General features: G+C 34.4%; 1 long non-coding RNA gene across 1 annotated transcript in view; it reads right to left on the bottom strand.

Annotated features, from left to right (window-relative positions):
• Nucleotides 1-2,882: 2,882 nt before the first annotated feature.
• The window catches only part of LOC139045173 (uncharacterized), a 141,301-nt gene continuing 126,155 nt past the window's right edge, over nt 2,883-18,028 (bottom strand). The window contains exons 4-6 of the long non-coding RNA XR_011503061.1: nt 9,477-9,598; nt 3,935-3,998; nt 2,883-3,042 (exon numbers count right to left, since the gene is read on the bottom strand). This is a non-coding gene — a long non-coding RNA (uncharacterized lncRNA). The remainder of the gene's footprint in view (nt 3,043-3,934; nt 3,999-9,476; nt 9,599-18,028) is intronic.

Raw genomic sequence — 18,028 nt, 5'->3', positions numbered from 1 at the left:
TGTAGAGAGTCCAAAGAGCAGTCTGCACCTACGATCAATGCATTTCCAAATAAAGTGACTAATGAGGTGTTCATCTTGATAACTTCATGGTTCTCTTCCCTTTAAATTTCAGATATTTTTCTTTAGCTACTTCATCAGCGATATACCTAAGGTTTAACTTGTCAATTGCATAAAAGCATTTGGTAGAATTTACAAAATATATTTGAAATTGTATAAAATTCCTATTTAAAATCAATCACTATCAACTGCAATCCATTTGTCTGACAGTAGATCTCCCTGCTGAGAGCATTTCAGAAGAAAACAGTTTCCAATAAGAGCTGAGTAGCTTGTCTTGTGTACAAAAGCAGAACAGGCAGAGCGTGGGGGAATGGCTAAGACATTGATTACAATTGATGCTGGCCATTCCACAGGGCCTATGCCATGTTCCCTCGGGGAATCTCAACGTCTACTATATTTTGTTTGTTGTTAGAACTGTAGGCTGATCTGAATAGAGGCTGTGCTTTCCACATCTCCGCCTGTCCTGAAGCATTGGCCTTCCCTGAAAGAAGCCTACACATAGCATGCTATCCTGCATAGTGGAAAGAATGGTGATTTGACATTCCAGAAAGATTAAAGCATGCAATCCCAAACACACACACTTAATTTTTGACTTTTTACTCTTTCTGAAGAATGAAAAAGACTAAAGGAGAGTCATGAGTGGAAAAGAAGGATGTGTTTTTAACTAAATACTTCTTCAGATTTTCTTTCTGAGTGTTACTGCATCAGAAAGCAGTCCTGTGAGTTCTTCGAAAGCAACATATTACGTCTTAGCAATATTTGTACATTCATAACTTGGAGTAGAACCTGGCATATGAGAGGAATTCAGAATTTTTTTTGAGTAGTTGAGCAAATCCAAACTTTTTTTTCTAGCGTCTATCTACGGTCTAAATTTCCAGAGGAATATTAAAAATTTTGGAACCTAAGCATCATTCCCTATGTCCTTGGGGAGGCCATCAAGGTGCTAATGTTAAACTGTGATGGGTTGAAAGTCTATTCAGGAAAGGGCTGGCAGCCTCCCCTGGGTAAAGCCAAATGGGTCATAAACTTTCTCCTTCAGCTCATGCAGCTAAGTGCAGGGATTGCAAGTTTGCTGTTGGATTGCTAGTGGGTTCAGAGCTTCACATAATAGTCCCATTCATGTGTTTGATATGAAACTAACAAGAGCAGTAATTAAATATTAACGTAAATAATAAGCTCTTGGGATGAAGCCAGAAGAAAATGCAGAGTGTTTACCTAGAGCTAGTAGAAGCCATTTCACCCATAGTCTAACTGTGGTAATAAGATCTATATCTTATATTTTTGTATGTAAATCTAAAATCAAATAATTTGTTTTAACTCACTTTATAAACTATATAAATAAAAATGCTGCTCTTTATTTTCTTATCTCATGCTTTTGGGAGATTTAATTTTCTTCCTTTTAAAAAACAAGAGATCCACTCCTTGATTTTAATGTGCTGACAACTCTGCTTCCAACATGGATACAACATTCTTTGTAAATGTTGATGGTTTAAACCAAAATATGCTTATCCTTTGATAGTCTGAAAACTTTCTATGAATTTTGTATTTCTTCTCACAGGATGATGTTCTTGTTTAAATAGTGGCAGACTTTGGTAAATTAAAAACAATGGCATATTAAGAAGAATTTAGTATGAGAAATTCTATACTTCCATTCTTCCATTTTTAGCACAGAGTAGATTAGAAAATGAAAATCCTCTAACCACAAAGGATTAAAATGCTGAAACAGGAGACAGCACTAAGACATCATTTGTAAGCTCTTGTTATCCACAGATTTTTGTTGGTTTCTTGGTTTGTTTTACATTCTATTGAAGCATAACATAAGACGTAAAGTGTACAAATTATAAATGTACACATCAGTCTTCATAAAGTGAGCTCAGCTGTTTAATCAGTACCTCTATCAAGAAATAGCACATTTGTAAAACTCCAGAAGCTTCCACATTGTTCCTTTCTTGTCCCTATTCCACTGCTTTCCAAATGTAAGACCTATAGGGTTTAGCTTTTAAAAGGCATGGAAAGATGAAAAAGAAGGCTTTGAGTCTACAATTTGATGACTGCAGGTGGGGACCTGAAACAGGCAATCTCACCTAAGGAAGAGCTGCTGCTCAGTGAAGGGAGAAACTCCACCACCTCCACTGTCACAGCAACAAACCCAACCCAGAGGGGAAACTTATTTCTTGGTCTTGAACTGGGAATGAAGCTCGTCTAAAAATCTGAAGTCATATGTATCCCTCACAAGGGTTCAGAGCACAAATCCATGTTACCTGTATCTCCAAAATAAACTACAGCTAAGAAATTTTTCTGAAAAGTAATCAGGTAGTTTGCACCCTGTAGAAGATTGTAACTTCTAAATATGACCTCACCAGTATATACCAGGTCTCACATCATCTCATCTTGTCTCACAGAGCCCCTTCCTTGTAAAACTGGGTATAGCGCTGAAACTTCATGTCATAGAGTATGAAGGAAATGATGCTATGTGACTTCTGAGAAGAGGTCATAAGACAGAATACAGATTCTGCCTAGCTGTCTCCCTTAGGGAAAGTGCCTTTGGAACCCTAAGCTGCACTATAGGAAATATGAGAATCCTGGAGCTTTTTGGCTGAAGAGAATTCATACATATGTACAAAACTGAGTAGCCCCAGCTGTTTTAGTCTCCAGATGTTTGAGTCTTCTCATGCAGGTGCTATACATGTGACTGAGTGAGCTTTCAGATGAGTGAAGCTATTGGGCTGCCCAGGCAGCTGGCCAAAGTAACACACAACCTTTTCAATGAATATGATTCCCGTGAATCCTCAGATTTATAAAGACCAACATATTCTAAGCAGGACTAATTGTAGAGAAACTTTATTATATTAAAGTCAATGAGAACATCTTGCTGTATCAAAAACAATGAGAGAAAAAAAATCAATATTGCTTACAAAAGAACCTCAGTTAGACTGAGAGTTGACTTCTCCAAGGCAACACAGATGGCAGAAGAAAGGAGAATATCTGTAAAGTGCCAAACAAAAACATCACACCTATAATATATGCACAATGAGGTTATATATATTAAACACAGAATATTACATTTTATAGTCTAAAGCAAAATGTCCTCATAGGAATTCTTTTAGCACCTAATATATACATTTTAAAAAAGACTGAAAACAATAACCTTGGATCCTGACTTAGATGTGGCAAACAAAATAGAAAAAATATGCAAAAAGTATAATAAATGAAATCATAAAAAGAAGAGCAGGAATTATTGAATTAAAATCAACAAGTAAATAGAGAGAGTGGAAAAATTGGAAGTTACATCTTTGAAAAGCTGGACAAAATTTAGCAAACTTTCATAAGAGTTGTCAAAAAAACTTAGCAAAGGAACACAGAAAATTACAAATGAAAGGAGGTAATCACTACAGATGCAGTAGGGAACATTATGTGAAAAACAAACAAGCACTACACAAGGATATATCATATGATTCAATTTAGATAGAAATAAACAATAGGCAAATTTTATACTGTTTATTTATTTAAAATGATCATGATAAGAAATAAAATAATAAACAATAAATATTAGACTGTGAGAAGGAAAAGGGGTGAAGATAAGGTCATTTAAACATTGTGTGATGTTCTACTATTATGTTGTTTGATAGATTCATAAATATTCATGGTATATCATATTTATTATACTTATTCTGTTTTCTTGTGTAAAATATTTTATAATTAAGTTTTTGAGATAATTTTCTTATAGCATAATAGATTCCCTAAGCAAATGAATCTCACTATATGAATACAATTGACTTTCAACTCCAAATACATAATAGTTATAGATCTTTCTAATTAGACATCTAGCTTGGAGGTAGAAGAAAATGTAGCTCATAATATAGTTATGATTACTTACATTGCAGAAAACAACTTGTATCTTGAATATTTCACCTGTGACTATTCTATCATACATCTCTTCGCTACAAAAGAGAAAATTTAATTAATTAAAAATTTTTTCCTGGCTTAAAAATAAATCATATTTTACTGAGAGAGTTCATATGACAAATATTCCACAACTAGAATTTTAAGGTAAAATAAAATAACCTTATTTTAATATTTATTACTCATATTATTTAATATTTTTCCACTCTGTTCAGGCAATTTCCTATGCAGTTTCGATTGGTATTTTTCATTGTTCTTGCCTTGTCTTAACAATCTAGAAATGTAAAAGGGGTTATGACATAGTCCAGAAATTTGTTCGGACGCTGAAATATTCAAATAATGGAAAATATGCCTTTGTAAAGCATGGGTATGTTACTCTTTGTTTTTTTTTATGGTTTAGACAACTTTGTGACTGTCGCTCAATAAAAACCATAAAATTAAAATGACCATGCAAGGGTTTATGAAGCGCCTCTGACCCACCATGGTGAAGGAAGTGGTGGCAAAATTGTTTCCCAAGTCTGCTAAAATACCTGGAGGGAACCATTTTACAATATTTAGGCAGAGACAAGGTCTGGGAAATCCATTATGGGGGAAACCCCTCATCTTGCAGCTGCGCATAGAAATAAAAGTGTCAATGTCCACAAGTTATATTTTAAACTTTTCAAAATATACATTAAATGACTCCTCAGCCATCGTACCTTGGAGAGAAACAAATGAGAAAGACCTTGACAAAAATTAAAGTATAATTACTACTGGAATCATGAACATGAGTAGTTACTAGAACATTACTCAAATTCCATCTCTCATTACATTTCTTTCCAAATAGTAGAAACAAGAAATGAGTATAAAAACATTGGGTCTCACTACTATTTCTTTCCTAAGAATAAAAATCACCTTATCTGAAAGATTTGAGTTTAGAAGACTAGAATCTCTGCTCACACTATATTAACAAAATATTTTTCTCTAAGTACCCTAATAGATTTAACTCTCTGTCATATATATTTTTATATAAAGAGATTGAAACTTGCATATATTGCTCAATATATAAATGTAAACAACACTGTGGCCATAGGTTCTTACAGTCATTGGCTCTGTATTGTCTATTGGGGGAAGCTGAGTTCAGAGGATTGAGGAAAAAAGGCAATATGATATAACAATAGATTTGTGCATTTGCTGTATTTGAGTGAAATCTGCAATCTGGCTTTCAAAATATTATGTTATTATTATCTTGGTTATTATTGAGGAAACTCTGTTTAGCAATGGCTTAAAAATTAGGTTTTTTCTTATTTTTATTAACATAACGACAAGAGGTGGTGACAGTAACAGCTATAGCAGCTCAATAATCTTGCAGTCTGTTGTATCTGCAATTCTCATGGTCACTCCTCATGACCCTACCATGACCACCATGGCTCCAGTAAAAATATTCTTAAATGTCAGGAAAAAGAGGGAAGAGTGGTTCAAGCTATAACTGTTCCTTTTATAAGGAAGCAAAAGTTTTCTCATGAGCACCCCTTGCAGACTTTCACATACATCTTATTGTCTAGAACTGTGTCATTTGACCTCCTCTAAGGGCAATGAGGCTGAGACAGTCAGACTTAACTCTTCTAGCCTCTATAGTTGGTAGATGGGACAGGGAGAACATCCTTGGGAGTGGAAATTTGATTAGCCAACGACCAGAGTCTGTCAAAGTCATCAAAAAAGTTATTCGTTTATTCAGTACATGTTTGTTGAATGTCAAGGATTGTTCTAGGTTCTATTAAAATAGCACATTCATATATGTTAAATAAATAGATTACTTTATATGTATAAAATATATTTTTATAAATACAAACAATTTAGAATGGTACGCGACTTCAAAAAAAAAAAGATTGAAATAGAAGTTTGCAAAGTACTTTTTTTTAATGTGCTTTTAAAAAATTGCACCTGGACATTCTTGAAAATGTTTATGAAAAAGTATTGCAGTTGGAATTGTACTACACTAGAAAACAGAAGTAAATATTTCCAGAAAATTTATAAATCTAAAGATCTTTCTGTGAGAAGGTAAAGGGACTAATGCACCAATAGTGCATATGACGGAGGGCTTGACAATGTGTTATCAGGCATTGCACGTTTTATATACTTGTTGATCCTCTGCTACTGCTATTTAATTTTTCATACTAAGGCAATAGACTAGATTTATGTTAGAGTAGGTGATAATACATTTTGTTCTGTGAGAAAATATTGGGCGATGCAAAAGAGAATTAAATGGAATAACTCGTCAAATTACATATAAGATCCTGAAAGCTGAAAAGAAATAATAGGAATAGTATCATCTTATGATGGCAAAACTGCTTATTTGGTAAATTTTAGAAAAATGTTTATTATTATGTTCAAGATATGTAATTGTTTCAGCTCTGATCTCATCAGTAATAAGATAAAAACATTGAGACAAATTCACTTCATTTTTGGAATCTGAAAAAAGCCAATTTGGGAAGTTTCAAAAATGAAAAAAGCACTATACTTGTGTTCATTAAGTTGTTTTTTTAATATGTGCTGTTAATGAATACAACAATGTATAAATGCAAAATTTTATTATTAATTTTCTTTCCCAGACAGGTCCATGGGACTGGAATAGAAAAGGACTATTTTTTTGACGAAGTGTGCATTTCATAAAGGAGCTCCTAATTGCTATAACGTTGAGTCAAATCCTCCTCTCTATTCTGGGTTCATATTCTGCTGAACCAATATCAGGTGGAGAAAAGGACATGACCAGGATTTAATCTGTTTAGTTTGTAAAGTTCACCTTTCCTTCCCTCGAAATAAAGTCGAATAATTCCACTATCAAAGTAAGTTCGCATTCACCATTTGGCCCTTGAGTGGCCCCTTATTCTTTCAAGAATGACTACATTCCTGCATTAAAGTATTTGATATAATGCTGAGTAATGAGCTTAAAAATAAAAGTAAGAATAAAGAGATGAAATTAATTTTAGTAACATATTATATTTAATCCAATATTCCAAACTATTGGCATTTCAATATGTACTTAATATACACACTATTAATGAGATATTTTATCTTCTTTTTGTACTAAGTTTTCAAAATCCAGCTTTTACAGTACATCTGAATTCAGACTAGCTGTATTTCAAGTGCTTAATGGGCAAATGTGGCTAGTGGCTACTGTGTTGGACAGGGCAGCTCCAGAGTATCTGGGATTTAGCTATTCTTTTTCCATTTGACTAAAGCAACACATTTTCCTTTCCAGTCAAGCTAGGTGCTGGGTTAAAATAGTTTCGTATAAAAATTTGGGGGTGCATAGCAAAGACGCACACTTAAATAAAACAGAAAGCCACCTGTACTTGGAGATAAACCAAGCATGAATCTCAAGGCAAAACATAGACCACAAGTAGGAAAATATTTAGATAACCACAACAAATCTCCTTTTAATTTTGAAATATTTGAAGCATAACCATTCAACATTAGACTAACAAAATAATTTGGATACAATCCAATAGTTAAAATTTATAGAGGCAATAAAAGTGATGATTATTTATTATATATATTTTTTAATAACATGATAACATATCCATGAAATAATTTTAAGTAAAATGAGTTTTAACATTATGTCTGGTATGACTTCATTTTGGTAAAATAAAAATATTTATCATTATTTCAACATACTTGTGCAGTAGAAAAGATTGAAAAGCTAAAGATGAAGTCCTTAAAATGTAAAATATGTGTTTGAATTATGAAAATTTTGTATCTTTTATGTGTTTATCAACATTTTTTAAAAGGTACTATTTTTTGTTGATAACAAATACAAGATGGCAATATGCGTGACTAGATAATATGAAAACCCTTCTACTGTAAACACTTGGGTATGCAAGACAAATTATATCAAGCATTCTCCTACACACATAATTGAGGCTATATAAAGGAAAGCACAATTCCTTACTTTCCACAAAGAAGAAAGAATTCAAAACAAGCTCAGTAAGCATCTGATGCTAAGGCTGGTCTTGTAGCTTCCCTAAGTCGATGGGCATGTGAGGATGGAAGGGGAGCTTCTCTATAATCCAGAGGATTAGGTTTTACCCTCTGCACAGGAAGAGGAACTCTATATTGGGACCTAGAAGGGTCAATGTTTGAAAATGAAACCTTTAGGCACATGTGTGTGGTGATGGATTATAATTAGTCATTGGGTGGTGAACATGATCTACAGAGAATTTGAAATATATTATGATGTACATCTGAAAGTTATGTAATGTTATATTCCAATGTTACTACTATAAAAATTAAAATTAAAAAAAAAAAGAAAACGAAACCTCTGCCACAAAACTAACCCTCAGTGAAAAAATTGGCTAACATATTCACCCACAGGGAAATGACAAACACATATTTATGTTTTTTTTTCTTGGGCTCCTGCTGGGATGTCTTCTAAGAGTTTGTAACTCCATGTGTACCACCCAATAGGTGTGGTTTCAGTGTACACTATAACTTGGCCTACGAAAAGTCTAGCTGATAAACATAAAATTTCATTCTAAACTAATTGCATTTCTATGACAAGAAAAACTCTAAGCCCAGGCTACATAGAGTTTCAAGATAAAGCATTGCAAATTTTCAGTTCATATTATAAATATAAATTTACAAAGCCTGTTAGGGTTTCTATCGTTGTATAACAAATTCTCACAAAACTGCTAGCTTAAAACCAGCTTTTTGGGGCTGGCCTTGTGGCCGAGTGGTTAAGTTCTCATGATCCGCTGTGGTGGCCCAGGGTTTCGCCAATTCCGATCCTGGGTGCGGACATGGCACTGCTCGTCAGGCCACATTGAGTTGGCGTCCCACATGCCACAACTAGAAGGACCTGCAACTAGGATATACAACTGTGTACCAGGGGGATTTAAGGAGATAAAGCAGGAGAAAACAAAAAATAGAAGATTGGCAACAGTTGTTAGTTCAGTTGCCAATCTTTAAAAACAAAAACAAAAACACCTTTTCATACGCTCATGGGTTCTGTGGGTTTGGAATTCAGACAGAGAATAGCCGGAATGTCTTATTTGTTGCATTATGTCTGGAGCATAGGTTTATGAAGACTTGACAGCTACAAGTGACTCCATGGATGGTGGCTGGAATCGACCAGAAGTCCTCATGTGTCTGTGAGTTGATTTTGCCCATTGTCTAGGACCTTAGCTAGACAGGAGTTGGGTTCACAGGAGAACCAACATGCAGCCTCTCCTTGTGACCTGGTTTCTTCAAGTTGACCTGGTGGCTCCAAGTTTTCAGAAGGAAACTTCCTGGCAAACAAGTCAGAATCAACATTGCCTTTTATGACATAGCTTCAGAAGTCCTTCAGCATCACTTCCACCATATTCTATTTGTTGAAAATTAGTTAGTTATACCAGCCAAGGTTCAAAGGACAGGAATAGAGAAATTACCCTCAATGAGAAGTAGGTTAAAGGCTTTGTGGACATTTTTTCAAACCACCACAGTCTGCATTTTGGTCACAAATTATTTATATTCCTCCCACCTGGAAGCGTACTTACCTCCTCAAAAATCTTCTTTCATTACAGAGTTAGGCTCAGGCTCAAGGCCCAGAATCTCATGATCTATATCAGATTCATGTCAGATGAAGTTCTTCAGGTATAGTGCCTCTTGAGCTGAAGACCTGTGAAGCAAAGAGAGAAATTATCTGCCCCTTCTGGCCACATTTCTCTCTCAAACATATGCAACAGCTATGTTTGCATTAGATAACTGCAGTTGGATTGCAGTTGGATAACTGCAATTAAAAAGATGGCAAAAAGAAAAACACAATGTTATGTAACACAATCAGGCCCCACCAATGCTAAAGTCCACCTGGGTGCATGTTGGCAGTTCTTTGATTGAAGACTTAGTCCTACTCTCTGGAGGTTTTTTTTCTGTTTCCTGTGGCACTTGGTTTTGACTTATGAATTCTTAGTTCTGCTCTCTGACAAGCTGTACAGCATTTCTATAAATAAAACATGATATATCATGAGCTCAAAATATGAAATTACAGAGCTCATTAGGAAATAATCTAAGATGACTGAGTGTAATGAATATCAACTAAAAGTAGGTTTAATATGCCAAGAATTTATGAGTGCTATGATTAACGGTAAAATTAATATCTTAAATGATAAAGACACAGACAAATTAAAATCTTTAAAATAAGACACCATGATGTATCATGTACATCATGTACAGTGGATGTACATTTAAAAAATAGAATTTTAGAAATACAAATAAAATAAACATTATTAAAATTTAAAACACATTTCATGGGTAAAATAGCAGTTTAGATACAGTTGAAGACAGAATTAGTAAACTAGAAGAAAGCACTAAGGAGCATAAATATGTGAGGTTTAAAAGACTTGTGGGATATAATTACACAGTGTAACACATTCTGATGGAGTCCCCTTGAGAAAAAGAGGAAACATATGATATAAAAATGGTTGAAAGTACTGGAGGGTTATCTTAAATCTTCTGATCCTAAAAGTATAATACATCCCAAGTGAGAATAAATAAAAATAAATAAATAAAATAAATAAAAATAAATCTATACCTAGCCATATTCTAAAGGAAACTTCAGAGTCAGAGAGATTTTATCAGCAGCCTGGGGAAAAAGAATAACTACCAAAAAAACACTATAAGCTAGACATTAAACTTGACATCAGCAAAACATCAAAAGATAATATTATACATTCATAGTTTTTGGAGAAAATAATTATTAGTCTAGAATTCCAACCCCAGGTAAACTACCATTAAGGGTAGGCATGAAATAGACATTTTTCTAGAGAAACAATGAGTAAGAGTCCATCACTCATAGACATTCATAAAAAAGCTTACTAATGTTGTTATTTAGGAGGACGGATCTAAGCACCAGGAAGGAGTAGAATGCTAGCTATAGCGGTAATCAAAGAATCTGTTTGACATATGAGTAAATCTAGTTAAGGATTACCTAATTTTGGAGATATAAAAAATTATGGACAAGAAAATTGTGTAAGACGGGAAGCAGTGGAGTAATTGCAGGTAATAAATAATAAGCATCTTCTAAATCTTGAGAAGTCTATTTGTAATAACTAGCTTTAAACATTGTTGAATAAATTATGCTTATTAAAATTGTGAAAATATCATGAAAGTAAGAGAAAGAAAATAAAAGGGGAAAAAACCTTGTTTCAGAAATATTGGAGATAAGTAACATTGAAAATCCTGTCATGGAAAAACACTTAGAATATTGCAATCATTGTTGGAAACATATCCTGGATGTCAGGATTGGAAATGCAACACATCAGGTCCAAAAGCAAAGAATAAACGGAGAGATGGAATAGAAAGTGAGAACGGATGCAGCAGCTGTTCCGGGAGGCAGGTCCTTTAGTGGTAACCAAGGGCTTGGCTGTTAATGGTCCAAAAGACAAAGTGTAAGTTGAACACAAGGGCTGAAAGTGAGTATTGGTGCTTCAATGGGTTTGATGGCATTTGTTGATGGTGGTGATCAAAGGGCTTCAGTGGTAACCATCATGCAGGTACAGGATCAAGGTAGGATGTGGGAATTTGAGAAAAAGACTGGCATGAAACCTGAATTTCAAAAGATCTTTGCCCTCTGTGTAAATGTGGACCAAAAAAAAAAGAAGTCTGCCTTCAATAGGAAATAAAAAGAAATATTTTCTGCTCAGTTTGGCTGTGGATAAGGTAGAAAAAAATATCCCCCCTGACATTTTGTGACCACATGCTTTCATTCACATGGGTTTTGTATTAATATTTATACTACTTTACTTGTGAGGTCTGGGAACTCAGACAACACAGGATTTCTGAGATAAAGTCCCACCAAATATAAGCTTTTAATCTAAAATAACAAAATACAAGAGGAAGCAAGCCACCATGAAGTCAGCAGCAGCCAAAAACAAAGAGCATGATTAATCTGTCTAGAAAAGGAAAATAGAATTATTGGATCTAGGCTATGTGGCATAGACTGGCTAGCTGCTCTCCCAGCCTATTTCATCTTCCTCTTGGATTCAGAGATGGAGTGATTACATTTCCACATTTCCCTTGTGGTTGTCTATGGCCATATGACCAAGTTCTGGCCTATGGAATGTGTCTAAAAGTGATGCATGTCTCTTCTAGGCCTACATGATATTAACTTCCAACATACAATATTCTATTCTGTTTTTTCTCATCCTTACAGAATGTAGAGGACAGTACAAGTTTGGAGGAGGATGACCCAAGATCATGAACGAGATTATATATTCAAATATGCACAAGGAAGATCACTGAGCCCAAAGCACCTGACTGACCTGGTTTATATTTGCAAGGAATATAGGGCATACAGATTGGTTGTGTGTTTGGAGCAACAGCTAGCACTATGTAAATTAATAAACCGTAAAATATGCATAAATGGTTAAATAAATAAAAGAAGGAATTGAAAATAAGAAAAAGTAAAAGCTCTTTCAGTAAGGACTAGACAGATTTGGAAAAGAACCAAAGCAAATACCCACAAATTAAATATTTAGGCATTAAAATTAAATACAACATTTAATAGTTTTAAATTCAGATTAATTGGAATTGAAGGGAGAAATAGTAAACTGAAAGAATTATCCAGAAAGGAAATTATGCAGAATACAGCACAAAGAGATAAAGGGGTAGGAAAATGGTAGATCAAGAGACATGGAGACAGGCCAAAATACTTCTAATAATTGTTCTTAAAAGAGAGGAGAGAGGGAAAGGAGGAGCAGCACAATTGGGTGGCATAAGGAATGAGAGTGTTTCAGATCTTATGAAAGAACCATATTAAGGAAGAGCAATATATCCCAAACAGGTAAGGAGAAATCTACATTTAGACACTTAGGAAACTGACAACCACAAAGATTAAAAGATGATCTTAAAAGCAGTCTAAGAAAAGACATATTAACTAGAAATTACAATGACTGCAGATTCTCAATTGTAAAATTAACATCCAAAAAGTGTGGAACAGCATCATCAGAGTACTGAGAAACGTATCAAAAGATCTAACCTATTAATCAGATTGAGAGTGATTATTTTATTTCACTTTTTAGAACCAAGAATAGGTCTTTATTAAAGGAAACTCCAGGAAGAAAAAAAGCAACAAACTGAAGGAAGAACTCAGTTGAAAGAATCATAGTTAAGCCAAAAAAATGTTAATTTATTCCACAAATATGTATACTGAATACCTATTATGTGCAAAGCACTGAAATAGTGCCTAAGAACACAGAAGTGAATAAAGAGACAAACTATAGCCTCAGAGAACTTAGACTCTAGAGGGAAGAAACAAAAAAATTTAATAAGATTTATAGTGCTAAGTGCGATGGTAAAAATTAAGACAGAGGATGGAAACAGAATGTTCAGAAGGAGCTTCAATTTTTTTAATCTCTTTTAAAAATTTTATTGAGGGCATATAGTTTAAAACACTGTGAAATTTCAAGTGTACATTATTATTTGTCAGTCACCATACATATGTGCTCCTTTACCCCTTATGCCAACCCCCCCAACCCCCTTTCCCTTTGGTAGTCACTAATCTGTTCTCTTTGTCCATGTGTTTCTTTATCTTCCACATATGAGTGTAATCACATGATGTTTGTCTTTCTCTTTCTGATTTATTTTACTTAAAATAATACCCTCAAGGCCAATCCATATTTTGCAAGTAGGATTATTTTGTCTTTTTTAATGGCTGAGTAGTATTCCATTGTATACATATGCCACATCTTCTTTATCTAATCATCAGTTGATAGGCACTTGGGTTGCTTCCATGTCTTGGTTATTGTGAATAATGCTGCAATGAACATAGGGGTGCATAAGTCTCTTTAAATTGTTGATTTCAAGTTCTTTGGATCAATACCCAGTAGTGGGATAGGTGGGTCATATGGTATTTCTATTTTTAATTTTTGAGAAATCTCCATACCATTTTCCATAGTGAGTGTATCAGTTTGCATTCCCATTATCAGTGTATGAGGGTTCCCTTTTCTCCATATACTCCTCAACATTTTTTATTTTTTGTTTTTGTAATTAAAGCTATTCTGAGAGGTATAAGGTGATGTCTCAATGTCGTTTTGATTTGCATTTACCTAATGATTAGTGATGTTTCACATCTTTTCATGTGCTTGTTAGCCATCTGTATATCTTCTTTGGGAAAATGTCTGTTTATATCCTCTGCCCATTTTTTGATTGGGTTGTTTCTTTTTTTGTTGTTGAGTTGTATGCTTTTTTTTAAAATATATTTTGGAGATTAACCCCTTGTCAGATATATGATTTGCAAATATTTTGCCCTGGTTGGTGGATTGTCTTTTCATTTTGTCCATGGTTTCCTTTGCCTTGAAGAAACTTTTTAGTTTGATGTGGTCCCATTTGTTTATTTTTTCTTTTGTTTCCCTTGCCTAAGTGGACATGGTAGTCAAAATGATGCTTCTAAGACTGACATCAAGGAGTGTATTGCCTATATTTTCTTCTGGGAGTTTTAAGGTTTCATCTCTTACCTTCAAGTCTTTAATCCATTTTGAGTTGATTTTTGCGTATGGTGTAAGATAATGGTGTACTTTCATTCTTTTGCATATGACTTTCCAGTTTTCCAAAAACCATTTGTTGAAGAGACTTTCATTTCTCCACTGCATGTTCTTAGCTCCTTTGTTGAAAATTAGCTTTCTGTAGATGTCTTGTTTTATTTCTGGGCTTTCAATTCTGTTCCATTGATCTGTGTGCTTGTTTTTGTGTCAATAGCATGCTGTTCTGTTTACCCCAGCTTTGTTGTATATTTTGGAGTCAGGGATTGTGATGCCTGCAGCTTTGTTCTTTTTTCTCAGGATTGCTTTAGCTGTTCAGTGTCTTTTGTTGGTCCATATGAATTTTGGGATTCCTTCTTCTTTTACTGTAAATAATGTCCTTGGGATTCTGATTGGGATTGCATTGAATCTGTTGATTGCTTTAGGAAGTATGGACATTTAAATTATGTTTATTCTTTCAATCCATGATCATGAAAGACCTTTCCATATCTTTATCTTATCATTGATTTCTTTCAATAATGTCTTATCGTTTTTGTTGTATAAGATTTTCACCTCCTTTGTTAAAATTATCCCTGGACATTGTATTCTTTTTGTTGTGATTGTAAATGGGATTGTATTCTTGATTTCTCTTTCTCTTAGTTCATTATTAGAGTATAGAAATGCAACTGACTTTTGTAAGTTGATTTTATACCTCGCCACTTTGCTGGAATTGTTGATTATTTCTAATAGTTTTCTGATGGATTCTTTAGGGTTTTCTTCATATAGAACCAAGTTGTTTGCAAAGAATGAGAGTTTCACTTCTTCCTTGCCAATTTGGATACTTTCTATTTCTTTTTCTTGACTAGCTGCTCTCTCCAAAATCTCCAGTATGATGTTGAATAAGAGCAGTGAGAGTGGGCACCCTTGTCTTTTTCCTGTTCTCAGAGGGATGGCTTTCAGTTTTTCCCCATTGAGTATGATATTGGGTTTGTCATATACGACCAGTATTATGTTGAGGTACTTTCTTTCTATGCCTATTTTGTTGAGAGTTTTTATCATAAACAGATGTCGGATCTTGTCAGATGCTTTCTCTGCATCTATTGAGATGATCATGTGATTTTTATTCTTCATTTTGTTAATGTGGTATATCTCATTGGTAGATTTATGAATGTTGAACCATCCCTGTGTCCCTAGTATAAATCCAACTTGATCATGGTGTATGATCCTTTTAATGCATTGCTGCATTCGGTTTGCCAATATTTTGTTCATGATTTTTACATCAATGTTCATCAGTGATATTGGCCTGTAGTATTCCTTCTTTGAATTGTCCTTATCTGGCTTTAGGATCAGGGTGATGTTGGCCTCATAGAATGAGTTTGGAAGTGTTCCATCTTCTTCAATTTTTTGGAATAGTTTGAGGATAGGTATTAAATATTCTTTGAATGTTTAGTAGAATTCTCCAGAGGAGCCATCTGATCCTGGATTTCTATTTTGGGGGAAGTTTTTGATTACTGTTTCAGTTTCTTTACTTGTGATTTGTCTATTCAGATTCTCTATTTCTTCTTGATTCAGTTTTCAGAGGTTGTATGAGTCTAAGAATTTGTCCACTTTTTCTAGATTGTCCAATTTGTTGGCATGCAGTTTTTCACAGTATTCTTTTATAATCTTTTGTATTTCTGTGGTATCCATTGTAATTTCTTCTCTTTTACTTCTGATTTTATATATTTGAAACTTCTCTCTTTTTTTCTTAGTTTACCTGACTATGGGTTTCTAAATTTTGTTTATCTTCTCAAAGAAAAAGCTCTTAGTTTCATTGATTTTTTCTATGTTTTGTTTGTTTGTTTCAATTTTATTTATTTCTGCTCTAATTTTTATTAATTCCCACCTTCTATTGACTTTGGGCTTTGTTTGTTCTTCTTTTTCTAGTTCTGTTAGGTGTAATTTAAGATGGCTTATTTGAGCCTTTTCTTGTTTGTTAAGATGGACCTGTATTGCTATGAATTTTCCTCTTAGCATGGCATTTACTGCACCCTATATAAGTTGGTATGATGTTTTTTCATTTTCATTTCCTCCAGATATTTTTTGATTTCTCCTTTAATTTCTTCCTTGATCCCTTGGTTGTTCAGTAGCACATTGTTTAGTCTCCATATATCTGTCACTTTCTCAGCTTTTCTTGTAGTTGATTTCTAGTTTCATAAATTTACAGTCAGAATAGATGCTTGATATGATTTAAATTTTCTTAAATTTATTGATGCTTGCCTTGTTTTTCAACATATGGTCTATCTTGTGAATGTTCCATGTGCACTGTAGAAGAATCTGTATTCTGTTGTTTTTGGAGGCAGTGTTCTATATATATCTATTAAGTTCATCTGGTCTAGTTTTTTGCTTAATTTCAGTATTTCCTTATTGACTTTCTGTCTGGATGATCTATCCATTGGTGTAAATGGGGTGTTGAGGTCCCCTACTATTATCGTGTTGCTGTTAATGTCTCCTTTTATGTCTGTTAATAGTTGCTTTATGCACTTTGGTGCCCTTGTGGTAGGTGCATACATATTTACACATGTTATGTCCTCTTGGTGGAGTGTCCCTTTTATCATTATATATTATCCCTCTTTGCCTCTCATTGCTTATTTTATCTTGAAGTCTACTTTGTCTGATATAAGTAGAACAACACCTGCTTCCTTTTGTTTGCTGTTAGCTTGGAGTATTGTATTCCACCCCTTCATTCTGAGCCTGTGTTTGTTCTTAGAACTGAGATTTATTTCCTGAAGAAAGCATATTATTATTTTTTGTTTTAAATCCTTCCAGCCACTCTTTGTCTTTTGATTGGAAATAATTAGCCATTGGTGATTAAATTATTCTCTAGCCCTCTAATCATGTGCTGCATTTCTCTGGTAACCAGCTCCATCCTCCAAGAGTCACCTAACTAGGATAAGCTCAGGTATGACTGGAAGATGTTTATTATTAATAACAAAAGACTCTCCTCTCAATATATCACTGAGGAAGTTCAAAGGACTTTAGGAGAAAGGGTTTTATTATCAGCAGAGTCACCCACAGTAGACAGGTTTCAGTAAAGCTTCTAGAGTAAGACAGACTAGGAAGAAGGACTTGGCTACCCATTTCTGAAAAAACTGGCCATGAGAAAATGCCATGAATAGCAACAGAGCATCAGCTGATCTAGAGCTGGAAGGTGAGAGGCTTGCACAAAAAGGCAGGACAGGGTTCCGCTCTGCTGTACACAGTCACTAGGAATTGGGATAGACTTGATGGCACTAACAATGACTAGGGCCTCTGTGCCAGGAACCAGGGAACCAGGGACAAAAACTAACTATGTATTTCTTATCATATCATAATACCACACTGGCTGATACATATTTAGAGAAGATCCCAAAGTTTAGCTCAACTTCTTCCCCATAGATAGAGTATTTATTTAATTTATAGTCCAAATGGGATATATTTGAACATTAAACTGGGGCCAACTCCATGGCCAAGTGGTTAAGCTCTCACACTCCACTTTGGTGGTGCAGGGTTTCACTGGTTCAGATCCTCAGTACATACATGGCATCACTCATCAAGCCAGGCTGAGGCAGCAT

The sequence above is a fragment of the Equus asinus genome, chromosome 4 (assembly GCF_041296235.1).
Source record: "Equus asinus isolate D_3611 breed Donkey chromosome 4, EquAss-T2T_v2, whole genome shotgun sequence".
Lineage (NCBI taxonomy): Eukaryota > Metazoa > Chordata > Mammalia > Perissodactyla > Equidae > Equus > Equus asinus.
Note: the sequence above shows the minus strand (reverse complement) of the source record. Positions and strands in the feature narration are given on the sequence as shown.